This window comes from Rattus rattus, chromosome 14, assembly GCF_011064425.1.
Source record: "Rattus rattus isolate New Zealand chromosome 14, Rrattus_CSIRO_v1, whole genome shotgun sequence".
NCBI classification, from domain to species: Eukaryota; Metazoa; Chordata; class Mammalia; order Rodentia; family Muridae; genus Rattus; species Rattus rattus.
This window is the reverse complement of record NC_046167.1, coordinates 46,117,412-46,137,472: the sequence shown is the minus strand read 5'-3', so window position 1 is coordinate 46,137,472 and position 20,061 is coordinate 46,117,412. Positions and strand designations below refer to the sequence as shown.

The 20,061-nt window shown below is 36.2% G+C and overlaps 1 pseudogene; it reads right to left on the bottom strand.

The window, feature by feature from the left end:
• Nucleotides 1-19,668: 19,668 nt before the first annotated feature.
• Nucleotides 19,669-20,061, bottom strand: part of LOC116883216 — an 8,295-nt pseudogene continuing 7,902 nt past the window's right edge.

Genomic DNA, 20,061 nt, shown 5'->3' with positions numbered 1-20,061 from the left:
GTCTCCTCCAATAAAATATTTATGTTCCCCTTCTAAAAAGGACCAGAAACATCTGCATTTGGATTTGTCCTTGCCTTACTTCATGTGGTCTGTGTTTAACTTGGGTAATCTGAGTTTTTTTTTTTTTTGGGCTAATACACTTCAAAGTGATACATACCATGTGTATTTTTTTTGATTTATTTTCACTCACTTAGGATGATATTTCCCTAGTTCTATCCATTTGCCTAAAAAATTTCATGCATCAAGTCAATTTTTTAATAAGCTGATGGAGATGCCATTGTAATTAACCATATTTTCTGTATCCATTCTCTATTGAAGGACATTTTGGGCTCCTTCAAGCTTCTGTTTAATATAAATAAAGCTGTTATGAACATATTAGAAACATTTGTTCTTACTATACGTTGGAGCTCTTTTTATATGCCAGAGGTGGTACAGCTGGGAATTCCTCAGTAGTACTATATTAAATTTTGTGAGGAACCTACAGACTGATTTTTCCGAGTGGTTTTTGCAGTCCCCAACAATGGAGGTGTTTTTTCTCCACATCCGTGCCAGCAGCATCTTTGTCACCTGATTTTGATCTAGCCTCCATTTTGATTTGTGTGGGTGATCAGTGGCTTAGACTTTCAGCTTTATTTTCCTGATGACCAGGATGTTGAACATGTTCTTTGGTCATACAGCTGTCCTCAGCTGAGAATCCTATTCTTCCTGACGTGTTATTTGATTTCTCTGAAGTCTAACTTCTTGGTGCTGTCTGCTATATTGGATATTAGCCCTCTGTCAGATGTGGGACATTGAAGAGAACACCCTGCACAGTATTGGGCAGAGTGAGAGGGATGGAATAAAGCAGGTTTGTAGATGGGAACTGGGAAAGGAGACTGTGTTTGAAATATAAAGGTTTAAAAATATCAATAAAATTTCTATCATATTCATAACCTAAATTTTAGGTGAATCTTGCATTTCAGGTTATTAGAGTATCCAAGGAGTTGTGTTGGGAAGAACTGGGTTCTGATATTTGTCAAATAGCCTTGATTTCTGTTCCCTTATGTGCTGGTGCTTGTCTTTGTCTCTGACTGGAGATTGCCTCTTCTGTGATTCTGGTTATTGTCAAGACTCTTTAGAATCAGCTCTCAGATTCAATTTGGTAACCCTGGGATTTGAGATCTTAGATATGTCAGTCCTCCTAGTAGTCAAGCTGCCTCTAGGATCTGAAAGCCTGGTGTTACCAAGCTCCTGAGATTCTTTTGCAAGGCTCCTGGAACCAAAATTTCTTTGGTTGTTGCAGGGAGTGGGTGGGGGCAGAGCCTTGGTCATCAGGTCAGGTGTAACCTTGAAGGAACCAGTCGTCTGGCTGGGCAGCAGTTCCTGTTCCTGTTTCCCTGCCAAGGGGTCACGTTACACTGGAGTGTCGGAAGATGAGTGTGGTCTCAGCTGTGATCTTGAGTGCATGTCAGAGTTCATGATGATTCTGGGCGTGTCGAGTCACCCTGGGAGTTAGCAGACTTTCTCTGTGAGTCCTGTGATTCTGTGACCCTGGGTGTGGCAGAAACCAGGGGACTCAGTCTCTCCTGGGTATTGACTGTTTGTGGTATAGAATATGATTCAGATGCAGGTTCAAAGTGGAAACCCGTGTCACAGCTGGTGGGGTTCCTGGGTCCCTGGATTCAGGTTCCCATTGCTCTGGGTAGTGGAGTAGATGTTGTGGCCTCATCCATGATTCCCTGGATGTGTGTTATAGTACCTCAAAGTCAAGCTTCCTTTGGGTGTTGTGGGACTGGAGGCAGGGCCAACACCTCAGGTCTGCTTCTGAAATGTCTCTCTATTCTCTAAATCTATAACAAGCATAAGATTACCCATAATCCTTCTCTGAAAACGAAATTTTCAATTATATGTCACTTTTTAAGCGGGCCTATCTCAACTAACTATGAAGTGGTTAACTGGACATTTAAATTTCATGTGTTCTATTAAAATTTAAAAAGTTATAACTTTCTGCAATTCAACCTGTAATTCATTATTCAATTACACTCCATGAATAGTCTCTATACTGCAAATATTAATATGGATAAGAAGATGACTAAATGAAAAAGCCATGAGTTGGAGTTCTTTGGACAAACAACCAATTTAGATTATACTATGCTTTATCATGCACCTGCCTTTTGATGGAAAAAAAGTCAAAAATATTTTGAAAAAAGTAAATACTTGATGAATTCAAAGATGAAAATAGAAAGACTATTAGTATAGGTAGATCATGAAGTATTTGGTAACATTCTGACTAATTATCATGGTCAGGGAAGGATGCTGATTCCAGATGTAAAATCCTGGCTATGAAAAACATCACTTCTTTTACTGTTGTCTGATAAGCATCAGGAATTTTTATATATATAGTAGAACATTTTTCTTGACCTCCAGCATATGGGTGGTTGTCTAAGTCTTCTGTTGCTGTGAAGAGACACCATGACTGCTCAACCTGAAAAAGAAAACATTAATTAGGGGATAGCCTGCAGTTTAAAGGTTCATTCCATTCATCAGTAAGAAAAACTTGTGGCAGTGTATGAAGCAAGAAATGATTCTGCGGAGGAACGAAAAGTCTACTCTTGATGGATGGGAAGAAGAAAGGGACTGTGTTTGGTACTGGACAGAGCCTGGACATAGAGACATCAGTTCGCTCTACAGGGACACACTATCTCCAACAAAGCCACACCTACACAAACAAGAATACATTTCCTAATATTACCCTCCCTACTGACAAGCATTCAAACAAAGAATTTTATCAGGACCAAACCTTCTTCAACACTTGCGATGTTGATTTGATTACCAAACTCTGTAAATCAAGGGCATGAAAGTGCTAAGCCCCAATTAAACTGTTATGAAAACAAGTGAGGGAAGAAATATCACTGGAAATAAGATGGAATAAAGAAAAAACTTATAATGCATGTCTAAAATTTAGTTAGTCATATGCCTTCTTGTATTTTGGTATCCTACATGCATGGCATCTGTTTTATTCAAGGGTTTTCTTGCTTTGAAAAACACCATAATTAAAAAGGAATTTAATAAGGAAAAATTTTACTTAATGGTGCAGTTTACAGTTCATTATGGATAAAACTCAAGGGCAAAACTCATGGAACAAACCTTAATTAGAACTTGAATCAATGCATGGACTGGCACTGCTTCAGTTTTGCAAAGCATTCCTTTGCATTATATCCTAGACCACATGCTATAATATGACATCTCAGTCACTAATCAAGAAAAATATTCTGAATTTGCCTACAATCCCTTATTAAAAAATATCTTCTCAGCCCAGGTTTTTTGTCCCAGATTAAGCTGACTTGTGGAACTAACCAGAAAAGTATCTTTCTTATCATGTCTTTTCTTTTTTACTGAATCATCCTTAGTCTTTCCTTACTTTGCTTCATATTGCATAATTGTCTTTTATTTTCAACTCATATTTTTTTGCCAAATTTATAGAATGCCTATTTGACTGGCAATCACTGTCTAAAATCTTAAAGTCATTCACAGTGTTGATAATTTTCTTTTAAATATTATTACAGCAATATGAACCCCTAATCTCTCTCCTCAGTTACTTAGGTGAATTTGTAAAAGCTGAGCTCTCGTAGCAAACCTGGCTATTTTGGTTGAAAAAAATCAAATATTTCATTTATGATGATACCAGGATTGTTTTAGGGTATTCTGGGTTTTTCCATGAAATTAATTACTTTCATGTTCACAGATTTTTCTTAGAATTTTGATGAGATTACTGAATCTACATTATGCTTTTTGTTAGATAATGCATTTTTGCTGTGATAATGTTGCAAACTATGATCATGGAAGATGTTTTCATCTTGTCATATCTTCCTCCATTTCTTTCTTGATAGATTTGAACTTCATGCTTTATGGGTCTTTCCTTGTTTTTTAGAGAGTTACATTAAGGTATTTTATTTTTGACTGCCTAAGTGTGCTATTTCCCTTTTTTTTTTTTTTTTTTTTCAGACACAAGTCTGTGCCTTTAACATATATCAGTTTCTGAAGTACTCAATAGCTATTGTCATAAATAATGTACTTCATCAGATTGAATTTCCACCTAAAAAATGTCTAGTTGCATTTGCCAATAGTTTAGTAAGTTGAGAGATATGTTGCTGCTTGCAGACACAAATCTTTACTCTGGCGAAAGTTTACATAGTTGACATTATATTAGTATAAATCAACACTTATACTTATTCAATCGACATTTTGTACATAGGATAGAAACCTAGTATTTGAAATTCTAGAATTATCACCATCTCTGAGTGCATACTATACTGAGCAACAGTATTTCAAACAATATGCTATTGCCATAAATCAGACAGAATTGATCAAAATAAAGCTGGGACTACCAGGAATTAAACACAGGTATGAACATGATTTTCCAAAGAAAAACCATACCTATAAAAATAAAAATAAAAAATATTCAACAAGTGGTGTTGGTCTAACAAAGTTAGTAGATAAAAATTTTTAAGAACTCATATCTAATGTCATGCATTAAGTTAAAAAGAGATCAAGGACACCAAACAAAATGTAATAAATGAATGTAATAAATTAAGGAAACAACATGAACGATTTTCAATAGACAACTATGAAACAAATATCAATGACTTGGGTACTAAGTCAATAATAAATGGAAGGACTCATGAATGAAAAGGCTTATTTTTACCAAAGGTTAAGGACACCATCAATGGGACAGAATAGTAGCCTACAAAAAGGAAAAGATCTTCACCAACCCCTTACTCTGACAAGAGGACTAATATGCAAAAGCTTATATTATAGAGATAAAAAATTAGAAATTCTAAAATCAAGTAATCCAATTTTAAAGGGGATGCAAGAACTAAATAGAGAATTCTAGGGCAAGGAATATCTAATGACAGAAGCACTTAAAACAAGTGTTCAGGGTTAATCATCACAGAGATGCAAAATCCATTACAATCTTAGATTCCGTCATTAACACATTTCCAAGATAGGTGGAAGTAGGTACTCAAGGGACAGCACAAGTTGGTAAGATGTGAGTGAGGACACTGTAACTCCACCATTGATGGTGTGAGTGAAAGGTAGCTGTACAACCACTTTGGAAATCCAATTTGGTAGTTCTGAGGAAAGATTGAGAACCTATAATTGGCTAAAGATTCGCTATACAACTCCAACCATGGTGTACCCAAAATACTCTCACAGCACAACAGGGTCATTTGCTCTAATCATGTTCATAGCAGCTTTGGCATTAAAATATGCAGCGCAACTAGAAACAACCCTAGATGTTTCTTGACTGAAAAATATGAAAGAGAAATATACTACATTTAAACAAAGGGCATATTATTCTGCCTGTAATGAAACACCAAAGGACAACACCTGAGTTTTGCAGGCAAATGGATGGACGTGAGAATGCTTTCCTTCCTGAGTGAGGTGTCATGCAAACACCAAAGATGTATGTGTGTGCAATGACTTATAATTAGTCGTTAGCCATAAAGTGCCAAAGATAACCTTGATACAATCTACAGATTCAGAAGCTGGAGTAATAAAGGGAGGAAAAGAAATGATAGTAATATGTAAATCTCACTCCAGAAGAGACACTATCAGAGGTGGATGGATGGAGAGAGAAGTAGTTGATAGTGGTGAAAGTGAGGCTTTACAAGAAATGACAATCAAAGTGTGCCAAGTATGGAGGAGATGACTAGGGAAAACTGCAAGTGACTCAGATTAGTAGAAGAACATGTCTCTCCTGCTAGCAGAGACCTGGGACAGAGAGGCTCTGTGGCAGCAGTGTATGGGAGATCTCTACGCTGACAGAACTCCTGGCATTTTCAGGTTATGGAGACTGGATTAAGCCCACATCACTGCAGCAGATCAGGCTTCCGGTTGGTGGAAGAATATCAGCCACCCAAACCTTTGACCCCCATGCACTGCATACAAGGTGCACTGATGCAAGATGGAAACAGATATTGAGGCAATGTCCAAGCAAACTATTTGCCCTACTTGGAGAGCCCTTCGCGTCAGAAGAAGGCCAACCCTTGACACTGTTTCATGATGTCTGCTATGCCTTGCATGTATAGAAGCTTCTACATAACTGTCATCATCTAGAAATTTCTTCCTTAACAAAGTGAAACAGATGCACGAGACCTTCAGCCAGCATCAGGCAGAACACGGAGTCTGCTTGTGGAGTAGAGGTGGAGGAGAACTAGATATGTGACTTGAAATCTTAGTGAGGAACATCCCACAAGACCTATAGAGTCAACTACCCTGGGCTGTGAGGTTCTGTAGGGCCTAGACCAGGTGTGCTGAACCTCTGTACCTGGCACATTCACTGAGACTTACAGACAGTGCTCGAGTAGTGCTGAACTTGTCGATTTCAGGAGTCCATGAAAGCCTTTACATTTGATTCTTCAATTTTCATGGCAGACATCCCAAGGGATTGTCAGCTTATGTTTCAATACATACATAATATAGTAACCAGAACTTTTTACAAAATACCATAGAAAAAAGTTGTTAAACAGATGGAAATGAAACATGTAGAACATACCTATTACCATGCTCTTGAAGAACAAAACATGGACAATTTAGGTCTTGTGACACATCTTTAGAAGGCATCACTAACTGATGTTTTATCTAAAGGAATTTTTTTTAAAAATCATTTTTTTAGGAAATATCACGCTGATTAAGTCTATCTTTTTTATTTCAGCCTTCTTTCCTCTAAGTCCTCCAGGGCTGTAGAATCAAGAAAGCATTGGATTAAGATTGAATGCTTTCACTATTAACATTGTTTCCCAAAGACAATCGAATGTCTCATAGGCATTAAAAAATTACCCATAATTCTGATTAGGATAATGGATTAGTTAGGGTTTTGCCTTTCCTTAAATACCTTTCATTACCTTCTATGAAATAAATTTGACTTTGATAAAGTAAACTTTAATGTTATTTGCTAGATTATCATGTATTGTTTATGATATATTTGATTGAGGGTTAGCCTAACTTTATTGATATATATTCTATTCAGTAGCCAGAAGATGAAAAGTTTTTTAGACATTTCTTAAGATAGTTTTATTTTTTCAAGGGAGACCCATTAGACCCACATACAATTGATATGTACAATTAAAAGCAACTGTAACAATGAACTGGCCCTGGAGCATTTTAAAAGCCAAGAAATTGCAAATTACTTTAGCAATCTTTCCCAGTTATGTGACATTTCAATGTCTAGATGAAATAGAGTGTACTTTGTATCATAATCTAGACAGTTGGATGGGTTAAATATTGCCAAAATTTATAATTTTTGCTGCTTGACTTTAAGAATGAAAGATGTTCCTAGCTGGGAATTTCTTCCCTTCTCTCTTTGTGGGATAGACCTAAATAATGATGTCTGTTACTTGTTGATTACATTTTTGTGTTCATTCTATTTCCTTCTGTCCAAGCAGAAATACATTCAGAAAATGCTGATTCCTTCAAAGTTTATGAGTTTCATTATCTAAGCCAAGAAAGGGACTCTCAATGAATTAGACTTTTATAATCTGTGTTGAAGACTCTTGTAAATTTCTTCTAACAGTACTTAATTTCAGAGAAAAATATGCCCTTTCAAAGAAGCAGAGGAAAAAATGAAAAATTTCTGCTTGTTTTTGTAGCCAATGGTAGATCTCATATCAGTTCCTCAGGAAATTCTTGCATATCCTTTCTTATGTACTTCATGGAACCTTATATGTACTCCTTACTATGCTAAATAAATCCAATTTCATGAGGTCTAAATCGACAAGTGATGAAGATCAGGCGGTGATTTAATATACAGACCCTAGGGATGAATGTGGTTCAAGACCAGTACTATTTTCATCCAATCAGAAAAAAGATATTCTACTGTGTTTCAGTCTGAGTCCCTAGGTGAGAAAACATTAGCAGCATCAAAAATGGTTTGATGCCAGCAACCCTATTAAGCAATGGTTCTCAAACTTTCTAATGCTGTGAAACGTTTAATATAGTTCCTCATAACATGATGACCCCAAACTGTGAAATATTTTTTTGTTTCTATTAACTCAAATTTTGCTAATATAGTAATTATTGTTTATCTTAAGCAGGATATTTGTTATATAACTCCTGTGAAAGGGGTCATTTGATTGCCAAAGGTCATAATCCAACAAGTTGAAACACTGTCTTATGGAATGATTGCGAACAAGATCAGATATCTATGTTTTTGCTCTGGAAAAGATGAAATTATTTCAGAAATTTGTTTTTGTTGTTATTTGTTAATTCCCAAAAACCCAATTATTTTGCAGTTAGTTTAATAACGAATGGGAAGTGCTCACCTTGGTGAATAATCACCTAATATCATCAGGATGGTCTGTTGTCTCTTGATCTCCTTTACTTTTGAGGAGGGAGTTTAAGGCATCTTGCATGGCACTCAGTTCAATCACTAGATGGTACCTGAAGGGCTAAATCCAGGAACCCAAAAAAAAATTGATCAAAAGTTTTAAATACTCTTTGATCTGTGAGGGAAACACAATTAAACCATTCATTAGATAATTTCAGTTTGCTTGGGTTTGGTACCTGTATGCTTTATAAAAAAAGAAGGTGAAATATATATTTACTAATGTATATGACACACATGTATAGATGTTACATACTTTACAAAAGTATAAATTTTAACCAGCAGTTTATTTTCTAAAAAATTAAAAACAAGTTAAAGAAGACTTTTTTTTAGCATTTTTCCTGGTTTGAATTGTATATTTTGTTCACCTTATGCAATTTGAAGACTTCTTTCCATGAAAAGCTCTTTCTTATTTGAATATTTATTCAATTTGTAAAATGGGTTTTGCTAATAATCAATAGGGATTAATCAGTTTTGACTCATAATATATAGAAGCTGGGTTAAATGGTTAAATTCTTTTTCAGTAAGGGATTCATGTACTCCATATACAGGGGAAGAAATATATCATATTCTACAGTAGAACTGATATGATATGTATAGTTTCCTGTCATAAATTTGGGCAGTATTGCATCCTAAAGAATATAAACTATTATTTCACAGGACTACACTGCTCATTGGATTTCAGTTATGGCATAAAGCATAATAGAAGGATAAAGACATAGGTAAAAAAAGACATAGAACCAGGACAGATTTGAAAATTAAGACAGGGGTTAATGTTCAGTAACATAGAGTGTTTATACCCATTAGCAACATATAGTAAATACAGGCCATTATTATTAATGATGGAGGTGTGAGTATATATCCATGGATAGTCAATTTAGCTCAAAGAATACTAAAACAGTAGTAAGTCAGATTTGGGTGGTTGGTCATTCGTAAAATACTATTCTCAAAATTGTGTATTTAAGCATGTGCTACACTGCTTGGGGTATTTGATTTTATTTATAATTCAATACGAGAATGCGATTATTTTCTATAATTTATCTTTATTTTTTATGAATAAATGATTAATATGTCAATCATAATGCTTGTAATAACTGACAATACTACAACCTAATATATTGCTTCTGGAATTCTGTGGAAAATTCGAAGGAAATTCACTTCAATAAATCATGTTCAGTTCCACTATTTGGGGGGTTTTTGTGAGAATAGAATGGCAGTAAGTTCAGTTCGGACAACAGTCTCATCCTGTGTATTCAGTAGTAAACTCTGCAAATATCATTGTCGGAAATCATAATTAAGTATACAGAATATTAATGCATTTAATGAATTTCTAAATTTAATGTAAGTAATTCATAAAATACATATATTAAGATATAAACAGTCTGTCATGTGGTTTACTGTCCATACATTGTACCAACAATTTAATTTGGTTTTCATTAATATTTGTTGTTAACTTCTTCTTTTACACACTTTCTTCACTTTCAAAATTACACCAATGATGGAAGACTTTTTGAAAAGATTAAATTTATAATTAATTGATTTTAATTATACCATTATTTAGCATCTCAGCTATATCCATAGCCACCATATTTATTCATTTTTTCCTATTTTCTTACCAATAAAGTACTGATATTTCCTTACCGACAATAGGTTATAGAAATTTACTAATTCAGACATTTAAAAGTATATAGCTGGAGTGTTTATAATAGTTTTATAATGAAATTGTCTATACAAAATAAGCCATTTTAGGTAAATTCTATATAAACTCAAAGTCAACAAAACATAAAAATATTAGTAATAATATTGAAATAGTCATTTACTTGACAAGATAATATTTAATTTACTTAAATATATGCTTTAGAATTTTTTTTATTTCAAATAATCCAACTAGCTCATGAAAGGTTAATAAATAACTGCATGAAGGTTAAGCGTCAATTAAGAATAGGAAATACAAATACTGTATAATGCTTTTCTTCCTAAAAAGCACAATCATTGCGTGGTACAATCATTTTCTTATTGGAAAGCAGCTGGAAGACAGTAATTTACCTGATTTGCAAATTGTTCAGATGAGAATTGGTTGTGGTTGCCAGAGTCATGTTAGGGGAAAAAAATCTGATCATTAAAAAATGTTATGATGTGTTTATTTTAAACAAAAGATATATTCTTTCCAATCCATCATTTGGAAGTTTGTCTCTTTCTATAGTTTCCTGTGTTTTGAAATGACCCAGTCACCAAAGGGGAATGAATACACTTTATTCCTGCCTGATATGGGACAAGCTTTTATCACTACAAATCTTTAAACCACTATTCTAGTATTTTTCATTTTTCTTGAAAGACTAGATATTTTCATTCTCCCTCTCTTTACTTCTTTTCTTTTTCTTTTCTTTTTTCTTCCTTTTTTCTTTTCCTTTTTTTTCTTCTTCTCTCTCTCTCTCTCTCTCTCTCTCTCTCTCTCTCTCTGCCCTCTTTCCTTCATTCCTTTCTTCTGTTGCTTCCTTCTTGCCTCTTCACATGTTTTACTTCATCCCTGTGACAAATAGATAGTTCACTGCAATGCACATCCTTTACTGTGTTTACCAAAATTAACACAAATGAATATGGCTATAAATTACATGATCAGAGTAAACAGAATAAAATTCTTTAAAGCACATTTAAAGTTTACATCATAGTTATTATTATTTTTTAATAAAGTAACAAATGTCAGTATCATTGGATTCTGTGAAATTTCATGACCACAGTGCTATTTGGCCTGATATTTTTTTCAGTAGGTGGGGCATCTTTTACCTATGAAACTGTATTTTCTGATATTTGAATCATGATGTTTTTGTGTGTGAGTTTCAGTTCAGTTTCTGTATTAGTATGAAGTTTGGGTACATAAAAGCTTTTTATATAATTGGTCAGCAATATTATGGAGGTTTCAGCTCTCTGGATGGCACTATTAAATGTTTCAGGAGTGGGTTCCCGCAGCTGTCCTCTTCCACAAGGCATACAGGAATTGATGCAGCTTTCTCCCACATGAGTAAGCTTGACATTACCAGCATCAAGAGTGGGCCTGTTACATAGAAATAAAACTCATTTAAGTGTGTTAATCTAAGTTCTCCTGGGTCCAGGAAAGAGTATTTGGCCGAAATTTTGATATTTTTTTTTTGCTCTCTTGTTTTTTGTTGTTGTTGTTGCTGTTGCTATTTGTTGTTTGTGTAGTGGTGGTGGGATTTTTTTTAATTTTCTATCTTCAGGACCACAGAATGGCGGCCTGTCAATGGCACATAAAAGCCACTTCTAAATATTTTTAAATATTTAATTTTCTGAATAATGATTTGGCGGTACAGGTGATTGCACATATTTTGTGTTTTTTCAAAAGTGTTTCTGAATTTTAAAAATGTAATGAATTGTAGTATTCTGTAGATGTGTTTTTAGTCACTTATTAGATGGCTTAAGGTCTTTGGAATTAAGTTCATTTTTTGTTGAAACTTTTGACAAAGTTACCTCTAATGTCTTATTATTGGGTAACATAAGTTAGAAAAACTATCAGACTCTTTATTCTAATCACAATCATGTTTCTTCTGCCTTGAAATAGATTAGCTGATCCTGGATTTACATTCCTTTTCCAGTTTCTAAAACATTGTCCATTTGAAATGTATTAGTTGCTCTATAAGGATCCTATGCATTTGGAACCTGCATTATGATTTATCACTTCTACTCATTGGATATCAGGACATTCACTTTCTCAAGAGAAGATGAATAACACAAGACTCTCTCTGAACACTGCAACATGTGTATCAAGTTAAGGATTATGGAGCCAATACAATTGTCTCTGAATCATACATAGTTCTTTCAAAAAAAATAATAAAAAGATAATATATATCTATGCAGAATTTTACTCTGTTAATATCTTTCATAACAGATAAACATCAAAGATTTCAAAAATAATTCCATTAAGATAATTCACAGAACCATTGAACTGAATACTTTTACTAAGAGATGCAGGCAGTGGGGGATAGGGGTTTACTTATGGAGTGAGGTTAACTCATTGGCAGCTCCATCACTGAGGTGTTCCTAAGCAGGATATATTTTGTCTCTGGAGATATTCTTCATAGAGCATCCTACATTTAGTTAGTTTCCTATTCTATATGTTCAGTGCATAACCCCAAGGGCATGCACAACCATGTCAACAACATGAAGTCACGTATAGAAACGTATTCATTTCATCAATGTCATGTCTTTCTTTTTTCAAAGAATACTGCTGGCCACATTATCATCTACTCAACATGTGTTTTGATGTTGGTTTTGCTTGTTCCTACATGTGGACCTTGTGCAAATTTACTGGAATCTCTGCCATCTCTGGGTGCCTGATTAAAGATGATCATTGCCAGATCATGTGGAAATCTGGTTCATGATGACTTCTTAAAATCTTCATTCTTTGCTCAATCTTTTTCCTAATTTTGCTCTGAAAGGTACTCTTCATTGAACATTTGACCACCATACCACAGTATTAGTAAAATATCCATAGTACTGGCTTCTACTGGAGGTGTTTCTCTAATGTTAACTAGACCAATTGTAATAATCTGCATGCTTAACAGGTATTTTTGAAATCGGTCTAAAATAAATGAGATATATAGCCTATAAAATATAAAACTCAATTAACTTCTCTCTAGTCAATATAACCTCTCAAAAATTACTGGACATTGGTTTAAATAACAAATATATATTTTTCTTGCAATTGCTCTAATCATGTCAAGTTTTTAACATGTACCAATAACAATTGCACCATGATTTTCCTAATGGGTATATTTTAATACCACTTTTTTTTTTTTAATATCAGCGCTTTTGCCTTATAGTACCACTGGTGAATATTCTTTGAAAAGCCATTAGTATTTTGGCTTCCATTGAATTTGGCATTTAGTCAAAATTGGGGATTTTCTAACTCAATCCTGCCAATACCACCATTGTTGAGATAATTTCCTTTCTGAGTCTTCTTCAATTTCTTTCTCAAGTCTTGGAGTTATTGAAGATCTTTTACTTGGATTAATACGGTACTTTAAGAATTTGGGTCTATTTCAAAACCCGTTTCCATATTTCTTCCACTGGTGCTCTTACTAGGATATTCATTGCTACCTATGAGGTCAGGTCAGGGTCAGTCCATGTATAGTCTTTAGGTAGTGGCTTGGTCCTGGAAGCTCTGGTTGCTTGGCATTGTTGTACATATGGGGTCTCAAGCCCCTTCAAGCTCTTCAGTTCTTTCTCTGATTCCTTCAGCAGGGGTCCTATTCTCAGTTCAGTGGTTTGCTGCTGGCATTCGCCTCTGTATTTGCTGTATTCTGGCTGTGTCTCTCAGGATCGATCTACATCCGGCTCCTGTCGGCCTGCACTTCTTTGCTTCATCCATCTTGTCTAATTGGGTGGCTGTATATGTATGGGCCACATGTGGGGCAGGCTCTGAATGGGTGTTCCTTCAGTCTCTGTTTTAATCTTTGCCTCTCTCTTCCCTGCCAAGGGTATTCTTATTCCCCTTTTAAAGAAGGGTGAAGCATTCACATTTTGATCATCCGTCTTGAGTTTCATTTGTTCTAGGCATCTAGGGTAATTCAAGCATTTGGGCTAATAGCCACTTATCAATGAGTGCATACCATGTATGTCTTTCTGTGATTGGGTTAGCTCACTCAGGATGATATTTTCCAGTTCCAACCATTTGCCTCTGAATTTCATAAAGTCGTTGTTTTTTGATAGCTGAGTAATATTCCATTGTGTAGATGTACCACATTTTCTGTATCCATTCCTCTGTTGAAGGGCATCTGGGTTCTTTCCAGCTTCTGGCTATTATAAATAAGGCTGCGATGAACATAGTGGAGCACGTGTCTTTTTTATATGTTGGGGCATCTTTTGGGTATATGCCCAAAGAGGTATAGCTGGATCCTCAGGCAGTTCAATGTCCAATTTTCTGAGGAACCTCCAGACTGATTTCCAGAATGGTTGTACCAGTCTGCAATCCCACCAACAATGGAGGTGTTCCTCTTTCTCCCATCCTCGCCAGCATTTGCTGTCACCTGAGTTTTTTGATCTTAGCCATTCTCACTGGTGTGAGGTGAAATCTCAGGGTTGTTTTGATTTGCATTTCCCTGATGACTAAAGATGTTGAACATTTCTTTAGGTGTTTCTCAACCATTCGGCATTCCTCAGCTGTAATTCTTTGTTTAGCTCTGAACCCCATTTTTTTAATAGGGTTATTTGTCTCCCTGTGGTCTAACTTTTGAGTTCTTTGTATATTTTGGATATAAGGCCTCTATCTGTTGTAGGATTGGTAAAGATCTTTTCCCAATCTGTTGGTTGCCGTTTTGTCCTAACCACAGTGTCCTTTGCCTTACAGAAGCTTTGCAGTTTTATGAGATCCCATTTGTCGATTCTTGATCTTAGAGCATAAGCCATTGGTGTTTTGTTCAGGAAATTTTTTCCAGTGCCCATGTGTTCCAGATGCTTACCTAGTTTTTCTTCTATTAGTTTGAGTGTGTCTGGTTTGATGTGGAGGTCCTTGATCCACTTGGACTTAAGCTTTGTACAGGGTGATAAGCATGGATCGATCTGCATTCTTCTACATGTTGACCTCCAGTTGAACCAGCACCATTTGCTGAAAATGCTATCTTTTTTCCATTGGATGGTTTTGGCTCCTTTGTCAAAAATCAAGTGACCATAGGTGTGTGGGTTCATTTCTGGGTCTTCAATTCTATTCCATTGGTCTATCTGTCTGTCTCTGTACCAATACCATGCAGTTTTTATCACTATTGCTCTGTAATACTGCTTGAGTTCAGGCATAGCGATTCCCCCTGAAGTCCTTTTATTGTTGAGGATAGTTTTAGCTATCCTGGGTTTTGTTATTCAGATGAATTTGCAAATTGTTCTGTCTAACTCTTTGAAGAATTGGATTGGTATTTTGATGGGGATTGCATTGAATCTGTAGATCGCTTTTTGGTAAAATGGCCATTTTACTATATTAATCCTGCCAATCCATGAGCATGGGAGATCTTTCCATCTTCTGAGGTCTTCTTCAATTTCTTTCTTCAGTGTCTTGAAGTTCTTATTGTACAGATCTTTTACTTGCTTGGTTAAAGTCACACGAGGTACTTTATATTATTTGGGTCTATTATGAAGGGTGTCGTTTCCCTAATTTCTTTCTCGGCTTGTTTCTCTTTTGTGTAGAGGAAGGCTACTGATTTATTTGAGTTAATTTTATACCCAGCCACTTTGCTGAAGTTGTTTATCAGCTTTAGTAGTTCTCTGGTGGAACTTTTGGGATCATAAATATACTATCATATCATCTGCAAATAGTGATATTTTGACTTCTTCTTTTCGATCTGTATCCCCTTGACCTCCTTTTGTTGTCTGATTGCTCTGGCTAGAACTTCAAGAACTATATTGAATAAGTAGGGGAGAGTGGGCAGCCTTGTCTAGTCCCTGATTTTAGTGGGATTGCTTCAAGTTTCTCTCCATTTAGTTTAATGTTAGCAACTGGTTTGCTGTATATGGCTTTTACTATGTTTAGGTATGGGCCTTGAATTCCTATTCTTTCAGGACTTTTATCATGAAGGGGTGTTGAATTTTGTCAAATGCTTTCTCAGCATCTAATGAAATGATCATGTGGTTTTGTTCTTTCAGTTTGTTTATATAATGGATCCGTTGATGGTTTTCCGTATATTAAACCATCCCTGCATGCCTGGGATGAAACCTACTTGATCATGGTGGATGATTGTTTTGATGTGCTCTTGGATTCGGTTTGCCAGAATTTTGTTGAGTATTTTTGCGTCGATGTTCATAAGGAAATTGGTCTGAAGTTCTCTTTCTTTGTTGGGTCTTTGTGTGGTTTAGGTATAAAAGTAATTGTGGCTTCATAGAAGGAATTTGGTAGTGCTCCATCTGTTTCAATTTTGTGGAATAGTTTGGATAATATTGGTATGAGGTCTTCTATGAAGGTCTGATAAATTCTGCACTAAACCCGTCTGGACCTGGGCTCTTTTTGGTTGGGAGACCTTTAATGACTGCTTCTATTTCCTTAGGAGTTATGGGGTTGTTTAACTGGTTTATCTGTTCCTGATTTAACTTGGTACCTGGTATCTGTCTAGGAAATTGTCCATTTCCTGCAGATTTTCAAGTTTTGTTGAATATAGGCTTTTATAGTAAGATCTGATGATTTTTGAATTTCCTCTGAATCTGTAGTTATGTCTCCTTTTCATTTCTGATTTTGTTAATTTGGACACACTCTCTGTGTCCTCTCGTTAGTCTGGCTAAGGGTTTATCTATCTTGTTGATTTTCTCAAAGAACCAACTTTTGGTTCTGTTGATTCTTTCTATGGTCCTTTTTGTTTCTACTTGGTTGATTTCAGCTCTGAGTTTGATTATTTCCTGCCTTCTACTCCTCCTGGGTGTATTTGCTTCTTTTTGTTCTAGAGCTTTTAGGTGTGCTGTCAAGCTGCTGACATATGCTCTTTCCTGTTTCTTTCTGCAGGCACTCAGCGCTATGAGTTTTCCTCTTGCACAGCTTTCATTGTGTCCCATAAGTTTGGGTATGTTGTACCTTCATTTTCATTAAATTCTAAAAGTTTTTTAATTTCTTTCTTTATTTCTTCCTTGACCAGGTTATCATTGAGTAGAGCATTGTTCAATTTCCACGTATATGTGGGCATTCTTCCCTTATTGTTATTGAAGACCAGTTTTAGGCCGTGGTGGTCGATACGCATGGGATTATTTCTATCTTTCTGTACCTGTTGAGGCCCGTTTTTGACCAATTATATGGTCAATTTTGGAGAAAATACCATGAGGAGCTGAGAAGAAGGTATATCCTTTTGCTTTAGGGATAGAATGTTCTATAAATATCCGTTAAGTCCATTTGGCTCATGACTTCTCTTAGTCTGTCTACGTCTCTGTTTTATTTCTGTTTCCATGATCTGTCCATTGATGAGAGTGGGGTGTTGAAATCTCCTACTATTATTGTGTGAGGTGCAATGTGTGTTTTGAGCTTTAGTAAGGTTTCTTTTATGTATGTAGGTGCCCTTGTATTTGGGGCATAGATATTTAGGATTGAGAGTTCATCTTGGTGGATTTTTCCTTTGATGAATATAAAGTGTCCTTCCTTATCTTTTTGATGACTTTTAGTTGAAAATTGATTTTATTTGATATTAGAATGGCTACTCAGCTTGCTTCTTCTTGACCATTTGCTTGGAAAGTTGTTTTCCAGCCTTTCACTCTGAGGTAGTGTCTGTCTTTGTCTCTGAGGTGTGTTTCCTGTAGGCAGCAGAATGCAGGGTCCTCGTTGCGTATCAGTTTGTTAATCTATGTGTCTTTTTTATTGGGGAGTTGAGGCCATTGATGTTGAGAGATATTAAGGAATAGTGATTATTGCTTCCTGTTATATTCATATTTGGATGTGAGGTTATGTTTGTGTGCTTTTCTTCTCTTTGTTTTGTTGCCAAGGCGATTAGTTTCTTGCCTTCTTCTAGGGTATAGCTTGCCTCCTTATGTTGGGCTTTACCATTTATTATCCTTTGTAGTGCTGGATTTGTAGAAAGATATTGTGTAAATTTGGTTTTGTCATGGAATATCTTGGTTTCTCCATCTATGTTAATTGAGAGTTTTTGCAGGATACAGTAACCTGGGCTGGCATTTGTGTTCTCTTAGGGTCTGTATGACATCAGTCCAGGATCTTCTGGCCTTCATAGTTTCTGGCGAAAAGTCTGGTGTGATTCTGATAGGTCTGCCTTTATATGTTACTTGACCTTTTTCCTTACTGCTTTTAATATTCTTTCTTTATTTTGTGCGTTTGGTGTTTTGACTATTATGTGACAGGAGGTGTTTCTTTTCTGGTCCAATCTATTTGGAGTTCTGTAGGCTTCTTGTATGCCTATGGGTATCTCTTTTTTAGGTTAGGGAAGTTTTTCTTCTATGATTTTGTTGAAGATATTTACTGGTCCTTTGGCTGGGAGTCTTCACTCTCTTCTATACCTATTATCCTTAGGTTTGATCTTCTCATTGAGTCCTGGATTTCCTGTATGTTTTGGACCAGTAGCTTTTCCGCTTTACATTATCTTTGACAGTTAGTCAAAGAAGGGTTGGTACATACAGGAGCTGATGTTAGTTTACTTTCCCAAAGGTCTGAAATCCAGATTGGCCACCTCAGGTTTTGACACAATTTATAGGAATTGGTAAATTATCGAGAATAGGGTGGTATCCAATGGATTGCATGTGTGGGACCAGAAGGGCAAAAATGGAAATTGAGACATTATGTGGCTGACATACATGTAAACCTGCATCGGGAAGGGTTGTTTTGCAACAACTGGGGTACTCAAAATAGTGAAATATCTGAAAGACCAACCAATATAACAATGTATTTTCAGTAGAATGGAAACCTTACAATATTAAGGGGATGTACTTATGCGTATGTATCTACAGAGAATGAAAAACATGGCTACCAACAGAACTTTGTAAAGATCATATCTGACTAGGAAAAACCTGTTTTCTGCTGAGACGGTGTCTTCACCCAGCAAACAGCCCAGGTGATTCACAGACTGTGTCCGTTACTGATTTCTCCTAATTGTGCAGGCAAATCAACTTCAAAAGTGCTAGCCCAGAAAGAAGAAAACCAGATAGGGCAACAGATGCCACAGCTACGTTTTCTCAAACTAACCATTTTTTTTTCTCCTTTGGGGGCCATACAGGAATTCTTCACTCCAGTTCAGCAGGAAGCAGTTTTATGAAGATCGTTGCCCTAGTCCCTTAATGTGGGGTGGATAGATTTGGTCATTTGATGTGATAAAATTGTTATCTTTTTATGATGAGAGATCGATAAAATACTTAAAGTTATTTTGTTTGCTTTAGCTGGCCATTCATCAGTAAAGACACTGCATGTATTGGTTCGCCTCACTTAGAATTGTTGAATTCAACTTGTGATAAAGTTGCCATGGAGAGAAGCTCACCCAAGAACTGCTTGTATAGTCCTGCAGCAACTTGTCACTTCTGTGGCCTGACCTCAGGTCGGTGGCCAGCCTCGTGTTGTTTTAGGATTACAGGTGTAGGTGTATTGCCCTGTCTGTGTGTATATTCACACAGAATCAGGCCAAAAGTCAAGGGAGCGGCGTGTACCCACATATGTGAAGCCCTGAATGCCGTCAAAAGGATGTAGAACGTCTATCATCCTTCTGTCTCAAGAACAGCACATTTCCAACCCTAGGCATCCCTTAGAAGGGACCAGTACCGAGGACAGGAGGGTGAGTTCAGACCATGCTGTTCTCACAGCATCCACTGCATCAGAGGCGTCCATATTAGTCTTCGGGCTTTAAGAACATCTTAATTTTCATGGCTTTTATATTTCCATTTTCATCTTCTTCATCATTGGCTCAGTCCCTATTCTTGGCAAACATTTTCCCAATTGTTCCCTCCAAAGTCTCATATCTTCTTGCCATTTCTTCCTCCGACACGTCAGCCTCTACAGTCTCCTCCTCTTCTGCCGCCGCCACTCTGTTCCTGGAATTCATCTGAAGCATGAACTTCTCAACTTCAGGATTAAAGCCTCTGAAAGGCATCCTTCCATAGAGAAGGTCTTCACACAGGGAGAAGCTCTGCTCTTCTATGATGAAGCTCTCCTTCTCCTTCAACTCCGGCAAATCCAGGTACCAGTGCTCATCCCTGATCGTCTTCCGTTCCTCCTCTTCTAG